Genomic DNA, 21,248 nt, shown 5'->3' with positions numbered 1-21,248 from the left:
CTGAAATGGGACATGCTTTTGAAGGCTGTGTCTTTGTATGGTAAATAAAATATTTCTCAGCAAATCTGGTAATAAGAAATACTTTCCCTATGCTCTTTCTTCAACTTCTTTAAGTCTAAAGACATGTATATCAGAACTTTTGGTATCACCCCACAAATTCCCAAGGTACTGTTGATTTTCATGGCCTGAATGGAATCCGTTTGATTCCATACTGTAGAGACTTTTGGCAGAGCACTACACACTCTGGGGAGTTACGGGTAAGATTCCTGAAGGTTGGTTACAAAAAGCTCACCTACCTTCCCTGACCGGGAATCGAACCCGGGCCGCGGCGGTGAAAGCGCCGAATCCTAGCCACTAGACCACCAGGGAACCGTGAGCAACCTCTGACTTAATTTTAAAAGACACACTTCAAAAGTCTATCTTCCGCGTGCCATTGGTGGTTCTAGGGATAATCTAGAGAGTATCTTTCAAGTTTTTTTCCAAAAAGCTAGACTGCAGGCGAAGCATCGGGACTTAAGTCTCACCAGCGAGGCGCACATGAAGGCCGCCAGGAGCACAATTCACCCAGCCATTGGTGGTGAGTCCCTGCTACGGCTCAGTACAGAGCTAGAGACTCCTTTTCGAGAGACAGCGTGCCTACGGAGAGATGCTCTCGCGAGCCGGGCGAAGACGCTGCTGCCTGGAGTGATAAGGGGCGTGGACGAGGGCGAAGAGAGGATGACCCTGAGCCCCCAGGACTCAGACTCACGCAGGAGCACAGACACTGCATGGCACCTCTTTCAAGCAAGGTCTTGGGTCCCATAACAAAACACAGGCAGTTCTCCCTAAAACCTTTCGCACCCTTAGTGTTTCCTTGTTGGGATTCTTTATTACAATCCTCCCAATGCTGAGAGTAAATCCCCAAAACAGACTAAAAAGAAACAAAAACACGAAGTTATTTTTGACGCTGATGTTTTACTCAAACTCCACTTCGGACAAGGAATTCCTGTTTTCCTGTCAATCAAATATGGACGTTGATCTACACAATCTTTCCCATTCCTGATTACTGAATTAGGACCAGCGACTCTCCTGATAAGGACGGGAGATAATTTTAACTGGCAACCCTTAAGAGAGTGAAGTTGATAGGCCTTTGCACGTTTTCGGGTTGTTTCTTTGCTCAGCCCTGGCCTAGAGCCTCTCCAGGTCTGTCTTCAGGACTAGGGACAAGTCGGAGACCTCACGCGTCCCCTCTCACACCATCAGGATCCCACACCTTTCGGTTTGGCCTGCAGAGAAGCACTGTTTAGGCTTCGGCAGGGACCCGGTGAGGAACAGGCGCGTGAGATCCAGGAGGTGAGTTTGTGGCTACTCAGATGCCTCCAGCCCATTTTGCTTCGGTTTTCTTTTCTCCAGGAAGGACCCGAATGGGTCCTAAGAGACAGAAAGGTGGTGAATCCTCTCCTCTGGGTATCTGCAAAGGAGAGAAATAGTTCAAAAAGAGAAGGAAAGAGGGAGGGGCGAGCATTACATTTCCTAACCTAAAACTACCACGAAATCAGCGCCATCTGGAAATGGTTCTCCCCAGACGCTGGTGAGGGTGAAGTAGTCCAGTCGCGTCGGGCTCTTCAGTTTGAACCAAAGCGAAATAAAGCTGAGGATGGTCTCTTGGTATCCAGTGTACTTGTTGCCGGCGCCTTCGCCAAGGTGGGAGCTCTGGAACTTCGGATGTGAAAGGCGGTAACCATTGCAGTAAGAAAAGCTAACAACGGCACGGTAAATGACTCATTTTCCCGCAAACCTTTTAAGTCCACGTCCCAGAAAAAGACCATAGAAAAAAGAAACGTTAACATCTTTCAGCAAAAGAAAACTGCCCATTGATATTTTGCTGTAAGGCAAACGTGAAAACCTCACAGTCACAACTTTGCTCTGAAAACTGCTCTTATCGTTTGTTAAAGTTCAAGACCTGTGTTGAGCAGGAAAATTTAAAAAATAAGTTTTGGGTACTACAAAAGGTAAAATAAAACTTCCTCTCAAAAACAATCTCAAGACCGAGGTGGAGATCCTGTGATCATGAAATCTGCTAGGCTGACCCTGTGTCCTCCACCAAGAGGTGGCCTTGAAACCTTTCCTGTTTATATTCAATTTCAGGGCCTGGTCTTCAAATGAAATCAGTATAGGCCAAGAAGCATGATTTGGCTTTGGCTGGATGTTATATTTTCAAGCAGCCAAATGCCTAAGACGTCAACCTTTGCTACTGTACTGGCTAAAACAAGAAGACATTACATTATTGGATAAATTGAGTTGAAGAGAATAAACGACAGCAGTAGGAACCTAGGGGTCACTATTCCGAAAGACCACAAGGGGGTGCTGACTCAAAGGGGCGAGAAAGCGCAAGGGGACACCCTCTCGGAGTCGGGGAGAGGGCGGAGGGGTAGTTTTCTGCGGTTTCTAGATAGACTGGAAACTCCCAAGAGCACTGAGATCGGAGCCCTGAAAAGGGCCATCGAGGCGCTGCCGCGTCTCAGAGGGGCCATCCACACTTGGGGGCCACGAGGATACCCAGGGATCGGGCGCCCCAAAACCGTGAGCTCCCGCAGCTTCTAAGAACCAAAAGCTCTGTGTGAAAGGTGGGATGCCGAAGTCACAGAGTTGAATCCCAGGGTCCTCAGTTCGGAAGTGAGAAGGAACCCTACGCCAGGGCTTTCCTGGAGCTGGTCTCCTTACCTGAGCGATCATGGATGGTTTTTTTCAGTAGTTTCCAAACGCATCTGAATTTCATACGTTAGAAACTGCAATATCTGGGGACAGGGCTGGGGTTGCGCGGGGAGGTGCGAGTGTAAATTTTCAGATAGGAAAGATGACTGGTAGGCCTTGTTTCCGTAGTGTAGTGGTTATCACGTTCGCCTCACACGCGAAAGGTCCCCGGTTCGAAACCGGGCGGAAACAGTGTGTCCTTTTATCATTAAATAAAGTTCATTCTCTTTTCAATAGAGGAAACAAAATCTCAGTAAAGGGAAAAGAGGTTTGTTGCATATTTCTTAAGTAAACTTCAACGAAAGTGTCTTTACTAAAAAAAAAAAAAAAAAAAAAAAAAAAAGAAGAAGAAAGTGTCTTTACTACTCTTATACAAACCTAAGACCTCATATCTTTCTTCTCCTCAGACTGGAAGCCACAAGTGTCATTGAGCTCCCTGGATAAAGGTGTTGTGGACGCTTGCCAGTATCTTCATATTATTAGACTAAACTAGGAGATCCAATGAAGTTCTTTTCCTTGCATCTTCAATGTGCTTCTCAAGCTGAATCTTCTCCATAAACTGACTTTAAATGATTATGTCTCTGTAAACTCAGAATGTATTTCCTGAGGGTCATTCTTGGCATCCTACCATCCTACCTCACAGCTGTGGTACAAGTTGATTTGCCTGAGCGAGAACAAATCTAAATCTGCATGTGGATCTCAAGCTAAGAATATGTAATCAACATTCCCTATTCATATCAGTTTAAAATATATGCTTCCCTGCTTCTAGATTCTGGTGGATGACCACAGTGTATAGGATGAAGTCCTGTTGTGCCTCAGGATAGAATTCATATTTACTACCCCACCTACCCTTTGTAGGACTACTAAAGTATACTCAATGAAGACTCCTAAGTTCCCATGGTTTTGTTCTTGGCAACCTGTCTAACTGTCTTTGGTAATCCATAGGGTATGCATTCCACAAAAGCCCTGTATACCTAAGGGTTATCTCTCAGCTCATCTGCCCTGTCCTAACATTTTGGGCTTCTGCTCAGCACTTGAGGAAAGTAATCTGTCTTACATTTGGTCAAGATTTCAGTGTGATCTCTCTTAGTACTTTTTTTTAGTTCCCAGAATTTTTCAGATAGCTGACTGGCATTCAGGGAAGGCCCCAAGCACCCAAGGGAAAGAATTTTTCAGTCTGAGTGCAGCTCCAGGCCAGAATCTTATATATGACTTTTTAGGCACTCTCATAGACTATTAAAAGGATTTGCCAGGCAGGCAAATGGGGTGGGAGAGTGTCTTTCCCACATCAGATTTAGTGAGCAGCCAGTGGACTGCAGTATCTGGAGATAGGCATAATTAAGAACTAAGGCCCTTCTCCCTGAGGCCAGTCATGTTCTAATGCATAATTACATTCCTAGCCTAGAGTCCTCCATTCAGAGGCCTCTTTATGGAAAAGGGGTCTCATTCAAAACTCTACTCAGATGCCTTTGTAGAGATAAGCTTATCAGGGGAACTTGAAATTACTTTGCTCTGACTCTTAACCATTACTCCTTTCTCTTCAACTTGCCCCTAGGTCCAGGAGACTTTTGTTCAGGGTCACTTAGTTCTATTGACAACTTAGTATCCCCTATTTGATATATCTTACCCTTGCTTGATGCCATTCAATAGAGGGGGGAAAAAAGGAATATTGAAGCAGTTGGTACCCACTTTATTTAACCTCTTGCTAATGCTATCATACTAAGTGAATAAAGGCTTGACTGTTACTTTAGTGTGGCTGGTTGTCTTAATTGACCATGTTGACACCTGGTGATAATATTCAAGTATACTCTCTCTTCTCTCTGACACAGTTGTTCCTGCACTGAGTTCAGCTTTCAGTGTACTGCTATCCTGAATTTGTTGATGCCTTTATTTGCTAGGGTTGCCATTCAAAAAAAGAAAAAAGAAAAAAAAAACCAGTCTGAATGGCTTAAATATCAGAAATTATTTTTCTCACTTTTGGAGACTACAAGTTTAAGATCAAGGGGTTAGGGGTTCACAAGTTTGATTTCTCCTGAGGTATCTCTCTTTGGCTTGTAGATGACCACTTTCTCATTGATTTTACAGGGAATTTTTTTTCTGTGTAGGGTCTCTTTCTCTCTCTCACTCTCCCCCCCCCAACCTAATGTCCTTTCCTTATAAAAAAAAAAAATTAGTCAGATTAAAGCCCACCCTAATAGTCTCATTTAATGTAATTACCTCTTTAAGGGCTCTGTCTCCAAATAGAGTCACATTCTAAGCTACGGGGTATTAAAGCTTCAATATTTTAATTTGGGGTGATGGAAATGGACACAATTCAGTCTGCACCACTGCCTATAAAAAGAAGTGGGTGGGTAGGTTCTGACTTGATCTGTGACTGCAGTCCCTTGGAATTCTGCACCATTACAGTTATCAACATGTTGTCATTACAAATTTGTTAAAGATTTGGATAACTTCACTTTTTTCACATATATGGTAGACTCCTACTTACACCAGTTCACAAGATATGAAAACTGCCATGGCTCTCTTCTTTCATAGAATGGGTTTGTCACTTCTTGGAGTTCAGTTCATTTCAGTTTCTTTCCATCCTAAGCTCTCTGGTGATTTAAAAATTGCTATTTCTATCTGAGCTAGGTTGTTCTTATGGTTAGGGTAGGAGTGATATTCTTTTGCAACTTCTTATACCCTAATTGGAAATGACATTTCTCTGGTGATTTTTAAATGTCATGCTCCACCTACCATCTTTAATGGAGTGCTTTCTAGGGGCTTCAAAGAAATCTTGTATTTTAATTGCCTGGAAATCAGGCAACAAGGGACAGTAAACCCTGAAACATGGGAAACAAACCATGTAACCCCTGATTATACAGCTTACATTGTTAGGTGAAGAATTGTTTCCAGGCTAGGAACATTGAAGGAACTCTAAGGTGGACTTTCTGCACTGGGAGGAAGCTGAGTGTCTGGAGAGTGCAAGACAACTAGAATTCATAGGACAAAGATCCAGAAGAAAGCCCAGCAGAGAGAGAATTTGGGCATATGTAGACACTGCTCCCAGGGGCTATACTCATCAAAACACTAGTTTGTACATGCTTATGAAGAAACAAGCTAATACCAGAGAAATACGTGAGAAAATCATGGGTCAGGGTCTGGTACTCATACAAGGCAGGTGCCTGTACACACCAGCCAGACTGGAACTGTTCATAATTCAAAATGTTTTGGTAGTGAGGCAGCACTTTCCTGAATCTCCTAAAATCAGAAAAACAAGAACCAGAAGGATTAAACTGTTTATGAATCACTTAGCTGCACCCCAGATCAAAATACAAGATTTATTTAGGAATTCTAGCTATGTGCAGTGGTGCAGGCCTGTAATCCCAGTGGCTTGAGAGACTGAGACAGGAGGATGGTTAAGTTCAAAGCCAGCCTCAGCAAAAGTGAGGCACTAAGCAACTCAGTGAGACCCTCTCTAAATAAAATACCAAATAGGGCTGGGGATGTGGCTCAGTGGTCAAGTGCCCCTGAGTTCAATCCCCAGTACCCAAAAAGGAAAAAAAAAAAAAAAAAAAAAAAAAAGATTTATAGGAATTCTAAAATTCAAGAAGGTAATTTTCACAATTAAAGAATACCAGGCATGCAGAAAGCCAGGAAAACATAACCCATAAAAAGGAGAATATTCAATTAATCAAAGATGAACCAGACTGACACAATGTTAGAATTAACAATTTTAAACTTTAGAACTATTGTTATGAATATTTCATAGGTTCAAAGAGTTAAGCACAGACATGCAACATATAGAAATGGCCAGAATCTAATGTTAGAGTTGAAAATAACATCTGAGATAGTAAATTCACCAGATGGACTTAATAGAGCAGATCAGAAATTGTAGGAAAAAGTATTAGGAAACAAAGCCATAAACAATTGAAAACAAACTCATGGCAAAAAAAAGTTATTAAATAAACAAAGCATTAAGATCTCATAAGGCAACTTTGAGAAACCAAATATTAGTAAATGAAGTCCCTGAATAAAATGGGGAAAAAGAAGAAATTTTGAAGAAATAGAGCTGAACATTTTCCAATCAAAATGAAAATCATTAACCCAGTGATCCAAGAATCTGAACAAACCCCAAGCACAAGACACCTGAGGAAAACCACACCAAGGCACATCATAATTAAACTACTCAAATCCATTGAAAAAGATTTTTTAAATCTCAAAATCAGAGGAAAAGGTAGTGGTAAAGCAATGCAAAGAAGAAAGCAGAGGAACATCTTTAAAGGGCTGAGGGGGGTGGGATGGGAATCAATGTAGAACTAAAAAAAGTGCTTAAGTCCTCCAAGCGGAAGGAAACTGATATCAGATGGAAATCTAGTTGTACACAACCAGGAATGCTAGAAATAGTATCTACATTGACAAACATTTTGGCAAATACAGGATTTCTTATTTCTATCTTTAAAAACATCTGATTGTTCAAACAAAAACAATAAAGATAGACTGTGGGGTCTATAACACTATAAAGTAAAATACACGACATCAATAGCATAAAGGAAAGCAGGGGAGAAATGTAAATAGGTCTAATAGCACTTGAAGGTAGACTGTGATAAGTAAAAATTGAACACTCTAAACACTGAAGTCATCACTATGAAACAAAGGAAAGACTTATGGCTAATAAACCAACTAAGGAGACAATGAATTAGTATTTTTAAAACATGAAAACATTTTGATTGGGCAATTGCTCTTCCAGGTGTTGACTCTACAGAAATACTTGAACAAGTGGCCAAAGATGTGTGGACAAGAATGATGACGGTAGCATGGGACTAAATTAATGTCAAAAGAATTTGGGAAGGGGTAAAGAAACACTAGTACAAACGGAAGAAAATTTGGTGTAAACGCAAAATTTCGAGGTCCTGACTTTCCCATACATTTCTAGATTGTGAAGCACACCCCTAGTTACTTTTTAGGGGCGCCCTTATGAGAATCTGAATCTTCCTTTACATCTTCCTTGATACCTAAGGAAACAAAGGATGGGAGAAGTGAGAGGAGTGGGGTTTTTTCTACCTTCGTAGGTGAGAATATCCTAAGGAGAAAAGTCTGAAAAATTAAAACCACGTCCCTGGGTGGGCTCGAACCACCAACCTTTCGGTTAACAGCCGAACGCGCTAACCGATTGCGCCACAGAGACACACACGTTTGCAGGTTCCGTCTCAATGTAAGGAAAATAAAGGTAGAACTCCAAGCGTTACCGGCGACTTTTTACACAACAAAACCTGCAAATTGCAAAATCTCGGAAAATCGAAGAGGTGGAGTCTTGTATTGTGCTAGTCACGACCAAAACCCCGGCGTCCGGGGGGGTTTCGAAGTCACAGGAGCAGCCGAATGGCCTTCGCCTCGCCCTGCAGCAGCCCGCATCCCGGAGTCGCCCGGGCGCGCGACTCCCCGAGCCTGAACGGCGTGGGGCCACACGGAAGCTGAGCGCCGGCTGGGCTCCCGCGAGGGTTCTCTCCCTTCCTCGCTCCGCTTTCCGCCGACCATCTGCGTGGCTTGCGCTCCCCTCGCTCAACTCGGCTGCGGTCGGTGGAGTCCGGCTGAACGCCGAGCTGGAAAAAGGCAGACAGGTTAAAAAAGGAAAAGTAAAAAGGAGGCAAAGAAGTGGGCGGGGTGGGGAGGAGCACCTGGACGAGAACTTCCAGTATGCCTGTGCTTCAGAGGCACCGGCTGGATACAGAATAGAATGGAGACAGGGAAACGAAGAGAAGACAAGAGGAACAAGGGGACCTGGAGTTGACCAAGAATACAGCAGTAAAAATAATGATGCTGATAATGTATTTTCACATTTAAAAAGGAACAAAAAACAAAATAATGGGAGCAAAATGGTTGCCAGTAGGTTTAGGCACGTGGTGATCCTACAGTGATTAGTGTAAGGAAAGAACCGAATGAAGGAAATAAAGAGGAGAAGCGGCTCAACAGTAACACAGATTTATTCCGGATAAACCTGCAGAAGGAGGTCCCAACAGAGGCTGGAACCGCTAACCCTTACAGTCTAGGGAAGTTGTGAGGAAGTGGGGGAAATTGGGGGGTTAGGCCGTTGCTAGGAGGTTGTCAGGAAAGGGTCCTCTTGGTCCTCACCTTCATCCTGTGATGGTCACTGTTTCATGTCGAACAAAGTGTTTCTAGGGACTTCAGTCCCAAATAACAATTTCCTTTATGTAATTTAGGCAGGGGAAACAGGCAGAGTAGGAAAATAGTGAAGGTCGATAAGGAGGACGTTATATGCTCCACCGTTTGATGTGCTCTGGCGTGCCAAACAACATCTATTTCCCTAAAGGGACAAAGACTCCAATCTTGCAAAAAGGACAACTCCGTTCAGCCTGAGCACCCACACGCGACAGTTAAAATCTCGAAGGGTTACAAGATGGGATCCGTCAACTTCCCCTCATGTGCCTTTAAAAGAAGGGATAACAAAAGACCCTGGTGGCACACTTACCCTTCCCGTACCCTCCGTTGGGAGCTTTCTTACACTTCTGAACCTTAACCTCCTCTTTAATAAATTTCTGCTCGCTTATCTCGGCGTTTGCGGTGTTCATTCTTCAACTCCGTGGAACACGGACCGGATCGGGATTTCTACTGATAACGTAATGATGGAGTATTATCTGGGGTTTAGGCCAGGCTGGGTCAGAGTTACCGTGGGGTGACTGTTGCTCTAAGATGGATGATATGTTTCAAAATGGCGTTACCTACGTCTAGTCCTCCCTAACAATTAGCTCTCTTCCTTGTGCCCAGAACAACCCCGGTTGTAAATCCGAGTCTTCGTAATTGTGGTGCTCCATCTTGGACCCACACGAGCCAACCAAATCCCGCGTCTTATGATTTGTTTTTATCCTTGCAAAAGCCGCAAATTTTATCTGGGGCTAGAGAACAGTCTTTACCGCTGGCTTCACAGTGCAATGAGGTTAGAAGCGAAACCCACCGGTGAACGTACCAGGGGACTGTCAAAGAGAACTCGTGCTGTGCCTCACCTTGATACCGGTTCGATGGAGATCCGAATCAGGTTCGTTTTCACGGAGTCCGTGAATGAGCACCATCAATGCCGAAGTAAGCAAGCAAGACAGTTTTATTTAAGAAAGTGATAGACTTCTCCGGAGAGACGGGGATCTCGGAGCCGAGGATCCTTGGGAGAGAGCGCGAAGGTTAATCGTTAGCAACCCTTTCCTCTGAGAAGTTAGTCGTCACCCTTTCAACCTTTAGCATTCTGGCCTATGCTAACTGCCTGACCTTTCCCCTACCTTAACCATTAAGCAGAAAATATCAAAAGATGAGAAGCCAGCTGAGTCTGAGCTCTAGCTTCCACAAATAAAATGGGTTTTAATCATCTTTCTGGTTGAGATGTAGCAAATATTGGTGGGACTTGTTAATGAGATAATGGAAAGGAAGCGAGCGCACTTGAGAGAGAGCGCATAGGCAACGCAGACGGAAAAAAACAGGGGGCGGAGCGGAGATAGTAGAACTTAAAAAAAAAAAAAAAAAAAAAAGCAATAAAGCCACTTGAACATTATCTGGCCAGCAGGAGATGATGTCGGTCTTGTACAGGGGAGACGAAACAGAAAAGGGACACAGTCTTGAGAGAAGGTAGAAACTCTACCAGCCTCTTTAACTTGGGCCTGGCTTAAGCTCTTCCGCATTTTCTGAAAGAATGGCCTACTATGCCATCTCTCAACGCAGTCCTACACAGCACGCCCTACTACCCTTTCCCCCCCGAGGCTGCACGGACTCGGGTGAAAGGTATAAAAGTGAGATCGCTGGCAAGTACTGAACTCGGAATTCAACCGTTGGGGACTCCACCTTTTAGACAGGACGTTTGAGGCCTGCAAAGCTTACTCTACGGGGCACAAAACCTTTTTCTTAAGTCTTCCACGATACATATAGTAGAATAGAAACATATAAAAACTCCTGCCAAAAAAAGAACTAAATCCTATTTAATCCGAGTACTTGAGGGCCAGCGAACTAAACCAACACTGTCCCATCACGGATTCACTCTTCTTTTCCAACCGACTTAGATCAGGGGAAAGCGCGAACGCAGTCCCCCACTACCACAAATTATGCAGTCGAGTTTCTCGCATGTGGAGAAACCGCAGGGGTCAGCACACCTTAAGTGCAATGGTAGAGCCTCACCCTGGGAGAACCACCTTCCTGATCATGGTATCTCCCCTGCCAGGTAAGTATGAGGGCGTAAGGCACAGGCACAGTACAGCCTCCTCTCCCCTGACTGTACAGTCACGGTCACCAACCTCCCTTTCACTCATCCACTGACAGTCTTCTGAACCACTTTCCGTAAAAGACTCGCATCCACAGTCACCCAGAAGATAAGCCACGCGAGCCAACTACACTACCTTTCACCTACAGCTTCCGACCAGCAGCCCCTGCGCCGACTCATCTGCATACTTCACCTGCTGCTTGGGTCAGTTCGGCCCACCTTTCTTCCCTGACTCTGTCTCCTCTTGGTTTACAGTAGCCGTAATATTTATCTTAACACTTTTTGGCGGGGGTATCCAAATGAAAGGGGGAAACGCCTGCGGTGATTGGAATGATTCACTCTAAGAACATTTGAAGAAATTGTAGTTGGGAATACCAACTAAACCGTTGCTAATCTGGTGTTGTCTTTTACACCTATTTTCCAATGATGGCATGGTTTTCATTTACCTTAATGAGTTGAAAACTTAAATTATTCATAGGAAAAGTGAATTCACTTTAAATAGGATGCTTCACAAATATATCCCACTGAGGGTAGGATGTGGCAAAGACTTAGAGCTACCAATGCTGTGTTATTCAATGAATCTCCTCTGCTGTCCCTCAAAGACAAAAAACCCCTTTTCCTTCATTTGGGAAGTGCAAACTTGGAGCTTTCTAGTTCTCACCATGAAGAATGGGGCCCAAAGACTACTGCAGGGATTCTGTAGTCTCTGCATGAAGAAACCCAGATATTTTGTCTTCCCTCCTCATCCTCCTCCTGTTTTTTCTTCTCTTCCTCCTCTTTCTTATCTTCCTCTTCCTCTTATAGCCTGCTGATGGTAGTTAGTTTCCTCACTTTTTTCCTTTCCCCATTGTTACAGTCTAAGGAAGGTGGAGAAAGGAAGAGGGACTGGGGATAGGTGAACATGAGGAAAACCTAGTCCTTAAAGGGCAAGTTCTTGGAATTCAGATGACCTTAGGGGAGTCTCTTGCTCTCTGTTGGTCTCCAAGTGTTCATCTGTACTACAGTAGTGATCATGGGAATGGAAATAGATCCTTGAAGGGAGTGTATGCTGCCTATGGCTTAATTTTTACTTCCAAACACCCTAGGTTCTGGCTCCCACAGTCAGGGCCTAAACTGGATAAAGCACTGTGGTAGCTCCAGTGAGTGCTTCTCCACCACAATTGGGGTCACTGTAAGGATGGATGGACAATGGAGGGGTAGATGGAGACATAGTAGCAAGTGGAGACAGTTCTGCAGGAGGCTGGAACCATCAACCTCTTTAATCTGGGTTTGGCTTGAGTGTGGGTCAGCACCCTTGCTGAGGGAAAGACGGGATAAGAAGAAGGAAATCTGAGCAGAGAGGGAGAGAGGTGAGATGTGAAGTGAAACAAGTGGGTGTTGGTGCCATGCTTCCAGCCAGGGCATTATCATATGCCATCTCAAGGAAGCCAAATGCAGGCTTTCAGCAGATGTGGAAAACAGAGTCTACAACCATAAGGAACCCTTGTACGGAATCCTGAAAGAGCTTACTTTCACAAAGCACTTGACCATTTCAAGGAACAATTTCTGAATTATTCTGAGAGCAGGAAGTGACCAACTCCATTGGGACTCCTGAAAGAGGAACCTAGAAGATGGATGGTCCTGTGACTCTCATGGAAGAAACTGGGTTCTTGCCAGTGATGAGTTGGTGGTGGTGGTAGCAGTGGGCAGAGAGCATTAGAGTTCTCACTGACCTTGAAGAGCACATCATCCTAGATCACTTGTTCTCTCTCCAAGTGCCTGGGGAAAGAATGGGTTCTCAATGGGATAGTCACTCAGAAGCAAGGGTCCACTGTTCCCAATCCAGAATTATTTCCCCTGTGTCCCTTATGGGTAAGAGAGGGCCCCATGAGATATTCCTTTAGAGGAGTAGTGGGAAATTTCTAAACTGACCAGCTCCTGGGGCCTTGAGACCTAGTCATCAAGGAAGATGGAGGATTCTCAGACTCTGAGTCAGCTCCCAGGGTGGGCTGTGTCAAGGGAATCCTCAAGTAAAGGACTTCCCTCCTCATGCAGGTTCTCTGTTTTATGGTTAGAAAAGGTGCATCCAAATCCCTCCTCTTATGCTGGAGAAGGAACTTTTGCAGGGTTGTGGACTTTACTCTCCCAAGGACAGCTGGGCAAAGGAGTGGGTGAGAAGGAGGTGCAAGGAATGGCATGGAGAGGAAGCTAGATGAGAGATACTCAAGCTACTGGCTACCCCTGCACAGCAGAGAGGACCAGCTGGACCCAGACAATTCAAATAAAGCCAAAGTTGGGGCACCTTTTTCCTCAAAGGGGTACCTACTTCCACATTCTCCCCAAAGGAATCGTGGACAAAGAGGCCTTCAGCAAGGTTTCTGATGCCCCCCAACATGCCCTATTGCCTTTCTGCAGGTGCCCTGCAGCAAAGTCTGAGTCTAGACCCTGGAGGTAGCACTCACCCAGAGGAGACGGCACCTTCTGGGACAAGAGCGAGGTCTTATCTGCACACTTTTCTCATGAACTGAGAGCCAGGAAGATCAGAGTTCCGACCTGATTTTTTTTTTTATATAGAGCTCAAAGAGAGAGTGAGCTGTTCTGAGCCAATGAGACCCAGGAGGATGGGAGGCCACAGTGTCTTCCTTCCCCTCTTATGCAGCACTTATCTCCACACACACATTTCCCTCACCCATGTCCCCTGACCATGGTGCTCTGAAGTAAAGTAGGAAGTCTGATCCCAACTGGTCAGGTTGTCAAGGTGGAATACTGTGGCCTAAAAGGGTTTGAGGAGGTGGGGGAAGGTATGGGTTGTGGAGCTGGATTCAGGAAAGTGGAGCAAAGGTACAGAATAGTAGCTAGTAGACCAGGCCCCGTGTGTGTGTTTGGTGAGAGGGAGGGAGGCAAAGAGAGAGGAAGAGAGAGAAACCTCTAGGGAAGATAGAAAGAGAAGAGGGGAGATAATGAATTTAAAAGTGAAGTGAGGTAGGGTTCTAGGGCGCAGAAGGAGGAAGAGCTTGGAGTTCAGGAATCAGCAGTGTGTGGTGGTGGTGTGAAAAATGGAAAGAGGTAACTAAGTCATCTGGAATAACATGACAAAAATTCAAAGTTGGAAAATATCTGGGGTTGGTATGCATGCTGATATTCACAGGATTGTGGTAAGCAAAACTTAGATTGCCAGTTTTTATTGAGACAATTTCTCAATTGTGTTAAGAGTAGAGGTAATTTAAAACCACTGTGTTCTTTAGCATAAGGTCCTTGTAGATTTTTAACAACCGTTTAAAGAAGATTTTGGAAGAGTTGTCATTGGTAGCTCTCAAGAATGTTTTAGTTAGGAATAAAACTTTAGATGATATAGATTTAAAAATTAAAACTACAACTCAAGAGGTCATAGATAAAATTAGGAGAATATGTTTACTACCCTGAGCAGAAAGATTTTTTCATAAAACATTTTTTAAATGACTGTGAAGATACAGGAAAAATAAAGCTAAATAATTTTTTTTCAAAATTAAATGCTTCTACTCATGAAATATCACATCTGTCACCAAGGAAAAACCTAAAGAAATCCTTTAACTTCACTTGCTTTTTACTTAAAAATCACTAATTTTGGAAGTCATATGGTTGAACAATTATCATATTGTCCCTACTGGCTTTGCTGTATTTAGATCAAACCAATGATCTGTGGGCTATGATAACAATTGACTAGCTCACTTCTCAGAGACCTGAAAGCAGTTTTTGCTGAAAACACCAACTCTTCATTTGGGTCTACAGATGTCTGATGGGTGACTAGAAGGGGATGAAAAACTTGACATCTCTGCCTTCTTTCTTTTAATATATACATATTTAGTTTTAGATGGACACAATACCTTTATTACATTTATTTTTATGTGGCGCTGAGGATGGAACCCAGTGCCTCACATGTGCTAGGCAAGTGCTCTACCACTGAGCTACAACTTCAGCCCCTCATTTTTAAAAAAATTTTTTCATTTTATTTTTAAACTAGGGATTGAACCCAGGAATGCTTTACCACTGAGCCACATGCTCAGTCCTTTTTATATTTTATTTTGAGGCAGGGTCTCACTGAGTTACTGGAGGTCTTGCTAAATTGTTGAGGCTGGCCTTGAATGGCAATCCTCTTGCCTCAGTTTCTCAAGTCAGTGGAATTACAGGCCTCTTCCACTATGCCTTCATAATGTGTCTGTCTCCTTTGTTGCCTTAACTCTTGGGTCAGATTCTACTCAGGATTGCCCATAGACATGTTGATCATTTGAGATCTATTTTGTCCCAAACTATAGAGTTAACTTGATTTAGACTTGCCTAGTCTCCCTCTTCTCCTCTAGAAAGCTAAAGACATCTACCAGACACCATTGACAAAAAACAGAAACAAAACAAAAAACAAAACAAAAAACACCAGGCTGTGAAAGGAATGATAAAAGGTGGCATCCAAGTTTCTCCAAGATCTCAGCCTATTCCCAGAAAAGACATGACTATTCCTCCCCCTTATTAGCTCCTCTCCCTCTCATTATTCCTATGTTATATCTGTAATTCCTCAACCCCTTAACCACCGTCACTGAATAAAGCCTTTCTTTCTCCCCCATACTCTTCTCCAGGACATTAGTTTTCTGGTGGGATGAGCCTTCAAACCCCAATTTGGCCATACATACTGGAACAATTTTTTCCCCCTCAATATGTTTACTTTGAATTTTTATAAACCAGCAATATAAAACTATATGAAATAAAATTGAGCAAAATGTTTTAATAGGATTTCTTCATAAAGGACAACTTCTTGTCAAAAGTTATAAGAAAATGTGCTCAACATCATTACTCATTAGGGAACACAAGTTAATTCCATACCAAGATATCAGTACTCACTCACCATTGTGGCTATATTTAACAGAACTACTGCACCAAATGCTGACAAGAATTTAGAGCAATTTTACCTTCATAAACTGGTGTGAAACTAGTTTAGAAGACTGGCAATTTGTAATGTTAAACTTGTACTAGGTCATGACCCAGCAATTAGAGTACTTCAATGTGCACCAAGTATGCACCAAATACACCAATGTTCATCAAAATAACAAATCAATAACACCAAAATTTAGAAGTGATTCAAATAGCAAGGCAGATATATCTTAAGAACATAATAAGCATAATCTGGGGGGGGGGGCGGAGAGAGCTGGATTAAAAAAATACATCACATTCATGTGAATTCTAAGAATAGGTAATGATAAGCTATGGTACTATACATCAGAACAATGATTACCAGAGGTAGGTTAGGAATTGCCTGAACAGGGGCTCTATAGATCTTTCTCAGATGATGGCAGTGATCTATAATTTGAGCACTTGTTAAAGTTAAACCAACTGCACTGAAGATTTATGTCTGTGTGAACTAATTGTTTAGTAATTTACTGTCTGTGTGAACTAATTGTTTAGTAATTTACTGTCCCCATTGAAATCAGTGGATGGGGATGGGGATGGGGCCTAGGAGGTATAGACTGTCACAACTAGTTTGGATGTTTGTAAATGAATTGAAAGCTCATTAGTGTAAAAACAAACAAAGGCCCACCTATATGAAATTTATCTACCAGGAAAACGACTTATGACCACAATATTTCATTAATGATAGATATAACATCCTTGGAAGGTGGCATTTCACCACTGGAAATATTTTCTGCTTATTTGGGAGACAGAGCAAGTCCAAGATTTCCTTTGGACTTTGCAGCCCCCAGGTTTTTGCTCTACAGGGTTTAGTCCTCTTTTGACTGAATCGCGATTAGCAACCTACAGTTTACTCTTCTCTCTGCCAGCTGCTGGAATAAAAGACAAAGCAAAAAAAAAAAAAAAAAAAAAAAAAGCAACTTGCCTGAATCACAGGATAGAAGACAGTACTGTCACTCGGACTGGAATCAACGTTGTTGCAACCACAACAAAGTATTAACCATTACGGATGGCGAGTGATGCACTTCTATACCTTTTATTCAAACGTAAAACCATAATTTTTTGCTGTTTCTGTTTTGGACGTCTGGCGGATCCTTCCCTGTGTTTTTCTCTGTAATGCTCTTCTGCGTTTCTCTATCCATTCTGCTCCAAACCAAAGCAGCTATCTTGAGGATCTGGCCGGTGCCTCTAACACAGACCTCTTGGTAGGTCTCTTTATCTCCATGCCTCTGCTTTCTTACGCTCCTTTGCAATTTTCTCCTTTCGACTATCTTTCTGATTCCAGTCACACCGACCTCGCAGACCACGCATTGCAGCCGCTTAGAACTAGGGATTCCGAATTAGCGCAGATGGTGGCGGAAAGCTGCAATCTGGCTTTCAGCTTCCCCTTGGGCGCCGGCAGCTGAGGCCCGGGGAGTAGCGCCCCCGGGTGTCTCTGAGACCCCGACTTCCGAAGCCGGTGAAGAGTCAAGGCCCAATGAAGGCCATTCTGGGGACTTTCTGGCTTCAGAAGCCCCCAACTCACAGGTTTCCAAAGGGACGAACACCGAGTATCATCCGGTTTCGAGGCTCGGGGCTTACACAGTTGTCTTGAAGAAAACAGACCACACACTCCAGCTCTCAGGGAATACAAACTCCTTTATGAGATTAAAGGAAAAGACCAAAGAAAAGCGACCAACACTCAAGTCTCTGTAGTGCAAATGGTTAGCGCGTTCGGCTGTTAACCGAAAGGTTGGTGGTTCGATCCCACCCAGGGACGAGGTTGTACGTATACCCTTTAAATGGAATTGTGAGGTTGTAGTTTCTGGTAACATCTCACGTAGGTTAATGGCTGCCACCCACCCTGGAATGGATGTGTCATTTTTAATGCAAACTGCTGTGTTTGTGGTTGTTCTGCTAGCGTCTATCATAAAACTATAGCCTTACTGTTCTGTGTGTCTTGACTAAGTCCTCGCCATAGCAACTTGACACCCATTGACACCCATACAACCTCTCTATACCTATAATCCAAAAATACAGGTATCAACAAACTCGTACTTCTACCTAACATGAATGCAACCTGCCTACAAGCAGAGGATGCAAAGTTCTCCACTTACGGTCTACTCTTCTTGATATTCTGTAACTTAAACCCTATATTGTCAAGTTACAAAGATTATCTATATTTCACTTTTTTTTGAGTGCCAAACAAAACAAAATAAGGAAGAATACTCAATTGCATGCTTATTTCTGCAACAGGCCTTATGGTGGTACCTGGTATTTACCCTTTGCAACAATCCATTTGCTGTGAAGTGAGTTCCTTCAGAAGAAGCATTGATAATATTAATGACATTAATATTAATTAACATAAGTCCCAATTACAATCATGTCATGGAAAAGAAGAATGACACAAAAACAATTGGTGTTGCCAGGCATGGTGGCAGACACCTGTAACACCAGTGACTTAGGAGGCTGAGGCAGGAGGCCAGCCTCACAGTGAAGTCCTAGGCAACTTAGACAGGCAACCTGTCTCAAAATAAAAAATAAAAAGTGCTGGGATGTGATTTAGTGGTAAAGCACCCCTGGGTTAAATCCCCCTCAAAAATCTGAATAACCTGTAGCTAGAAGGAGATTGAATTGGTTATTTAAAATCCCCCAAGAAAAGTCCTAATGGTTTCACTGGTAAATTCTACCAAATATTTAAAGAAAAATGAACACCAATTCTTCTGAAATTCTTCCCAAATATTGGAGAGGCAGAAATACTTTCTAACACAGTCTTATGATGTCAGAAATACCCTGACACCAAACCCAGATGAAGACACAAAAACTGCAGATTATGAACATTGATGCAAAAATCCTCAAATGAAAGCTAGCAAAGTCAATTCAGGTGCATGCAGAAAGTATCATACACCACACCCAAGTGGGATTTATTTCTAGAACCCATTTATTCCTGGAATGGGTGGTTCAACATCTAAAAATTTATCACTAACAGAAAATTGATGCATTAGCAGAAAGAAGGGGGAAACACATGAAGATTTCAATTAATGCAAAAATGAAAATTTCACAGGATTCACTATCTTTTCATGATTAAAAAATTCAGCAAAATAAGAATAGAAAGAAACTACTCCAACATAATGAAAGTCATATATGAAAAACCCACTGTAAACAACATACTCAATGGTGAAAGACTGAAATGAAGACATCCCATGATCATTGATTAGAACACAAAATTTGCTAAGATGTCAATACTATCCAAAACAACTACAGATTTAATGCACTCCCTATCAAACTGTCAATGACAGTTGTTAGTAAAAATAGAAAAATTCATCCTAAAATGTATGTGGAATCTCAAGGGATCTTGAATAGCCAAAATAATCCTGAAAAAAAAGACCAAAGTTGAAGTGCTTTCTGATGTCAAAACTTATACAAAACTACAGGGATCCAGACTATAGTACTGGCATAAAGATGGACATAGAGACCAATGGAATAAATTGAAGAGTCCAGAAATAAACCATTACATACGTGATCAAATGGCATTTTTCCCCCTTTTTCTTTTGGTTCTGGGGATTGAACTTGGGGTGCTTAACCTTTAAGCAACATTCCCCAGTTCTTTATATTGTTTTGGGACAGAGTCTCAACTAAATTGTTTAGGGTCTCTTTAAATTGCTGAGATCAACCTCAAATTTGTGATTCTCTTGCCTCATCATCCTCCTAAGTCACTGGGATTACAAGCATGTACCACTACACCCAACTGCTCAAATGATTTTCAACAGGGCACCAACACCATTCAATGAAGAAGACTCTTTTCCCAGCAAATATTGCTTGTCCTGGAAACTGAATGCCCACATGCAAAACAATGAAGTTGGACCTCTATGGACCTAACATTATATACACAGATTAACTCAAAATGACTGATGATCTAAATGTATGACCTAAAACTCTGAAAGTCTTAGAAAAGAACAGAGGATAAGAGATTAATGACATTGGATTTGGCCATGTTTTTTTTTTTTTTAATATATGAAACCAAAGGCACAGACAACAAAAAAAAAAATAGACAAACTGGAGTTCATGAAAAAGTCTAGTCCATACCCAACAAAGACCCTATCAACAGGAAATGCAAACCACATAATAGAAGGCAATATTTGCAAATCGCATATCTGATTAGGTTCAATATCCTGGATATATAAAGACCTCCTAAAACTCAACAAAAGAACAAATGACCTCATTCAAAAAAGCAGACAAAGGACTTGAATAGATATTTATCCAAAGAAAACTCACAAATGGACAATAAACACATGAAAATGTGCTCAAAATCACTAATAATTAGGAAAATATGAATTAAAGCTACAAGATGCCCCATCTTTCTCTCTTTCAAACACACACACACACACACACACACACACACACACGGATGATTATTATTGAAAATAAAAACAGAAAACAGTTAAGTGTTGGTAAGAATGTCCAGAAATTAGAACCCTTGTGTACTGTTTTTGGGAATTTAAAATGGTACAGCCACTATGGAAAACAATATGATAGTTCCCAAACAAATTAAAAATAAAATTACATATGATCCAGTAATTACACTTCTTGGTATATACTCAAAGGAATAGAAAGCAGGGTCTCAAAGCGATTGTTGTACATCTTTGTTCACATCAACATTATTCAAAATAGTCAAAATGTGGAAGCAACCCCAGTGTTTATAGATGGGTGAATGGAAAAGCAAAATGTGATATATACATACAAAGATATATTATTTAGCGTTAAAGAGGAAGGAAATTCTAATGTATTCCACAACATGGATGCATTTCATGGCTGTCATACTTGATGAATTATACCAATAAGAAAAAAAGACAAATACTGTATGACTCCTCTTATATGAGGCACTTAGGGTAGTCAAAATCATAGAGACAGAAAAGCAGAATGGTGGTTGCCAGAAACTGAGGTTGGAGAGATAAAGTTTTATGGTTTAATGTGAACTGAGTTTCATTTTTGCAAGATGAAAAGCGTTATGGATGGGGGTGAAAGTTACACAACAAAATGAATGTAGTTAATACCACTAAACTGTAGAACTAAAAATGGTTAAGATGATTAATTTTGTTATGTGGATTTGACAAAAAAAAAAAAAAAACAACAACAAAAACATGACATCAGTAGACTGATACAGATTTCCCCTTAACAGTTTCAGAAAGATTTCATATTAAAAAGGCAGTGGGCAGTGAACCCGGGGCAGTGGTCCACTTCTGTAATCCTAGCGGCTCAGGAAGATGAGGCAGCAGGATCACCAGTTCAAAGTCAGCCTCAGCAAAAGCGAGGCACTAAGCAACTCAGTGAGACCCTATTTTTAAATAAAATACAAAATAGGGCTGGGGATGTGGCTCAGTGATCG

The 21,248-nt window shown here is 42.2% G+C and overlaps 5 non-coding genes across 5 annotated transcripts; 2 read left to right on the top strand and 3 right to left on the bottom strand.

Annotated features, from left to right (window-relative positions):
• Positions 1 to 297: 297 nt before the first annotated feature.
• Positions 298 to 369, bottom strand: Trnae-uuc (transfer RNA glutamic acid (anticodon UUC)). The gene has a single exon. It is a non-coding gene; the product is annotated as a tRNA-Glu (tRNA).
• A 2,483-nt stretch (positions 370 to 2,852) lies between these two features.
• Trnav-cac (transfer RNA valine (anticodon CAC)) lies at positions 2,853 to 2,925 on the top strand. The gene has a single exon. It is a non-coding gene; the product is annotated as a tRNA-Val (tRNA).
• Positions 2,926 to 7,826: 4,901 nt separating this feature from the next.
• Positions 7,827 to 7,900, bottom strand: Trnan-guu (transfer RNA asparagine (anticodon GUU)). The gene has a single exon. It is a non-coding gene; the product is annotated as a tRNA-Asn (tRNA).
• Positions 7,901 to 10,774: 2,874 nt separating this feature from the next.
• On the bottom strand, positions 10,775 to 10,938 carry LOC124968485 (U1 spliceosomal RNA). Its single transcript, XR_007105740.1, has one exon. It is a non-coding gene; the product is annotated as a U1 spliceosomal RNA (small nuclear RNA).
• Positions 10,939 to 17,568: 6,630 nt separating this feature from the next.
• On the top strand, positions 17,569 to 17,642 carry Trnan-guu (transfer RNA asparagine (anticodon GUU)). Its single transcript has one exon. It is a non-coding gene; the product is annotated as a tRNA-Asn (tRNA).
• The last annotated feature ends 3,606 nt before the right edge of the window (positions 17,643 to 21,248 follow it).

Source organism: Sciurus carolinensis, chromosome 1 (assembly GCF_902686445.1).
Source record: "Sciurus carolinensis chromosome 1, mSciCar1.2, whole genome shotgun sequence".
NCBI lineage: Eukaryota > Metazoa > Chordata > Mammalia > Rodentia > Sciuridae > Sciurus > Sciurus carolinensis.
The sequence above is the reverse complement of the archived record's forward strand: the minus strand, read 5'-3'. Positions and strand labels throughout refer to the sequence as shown.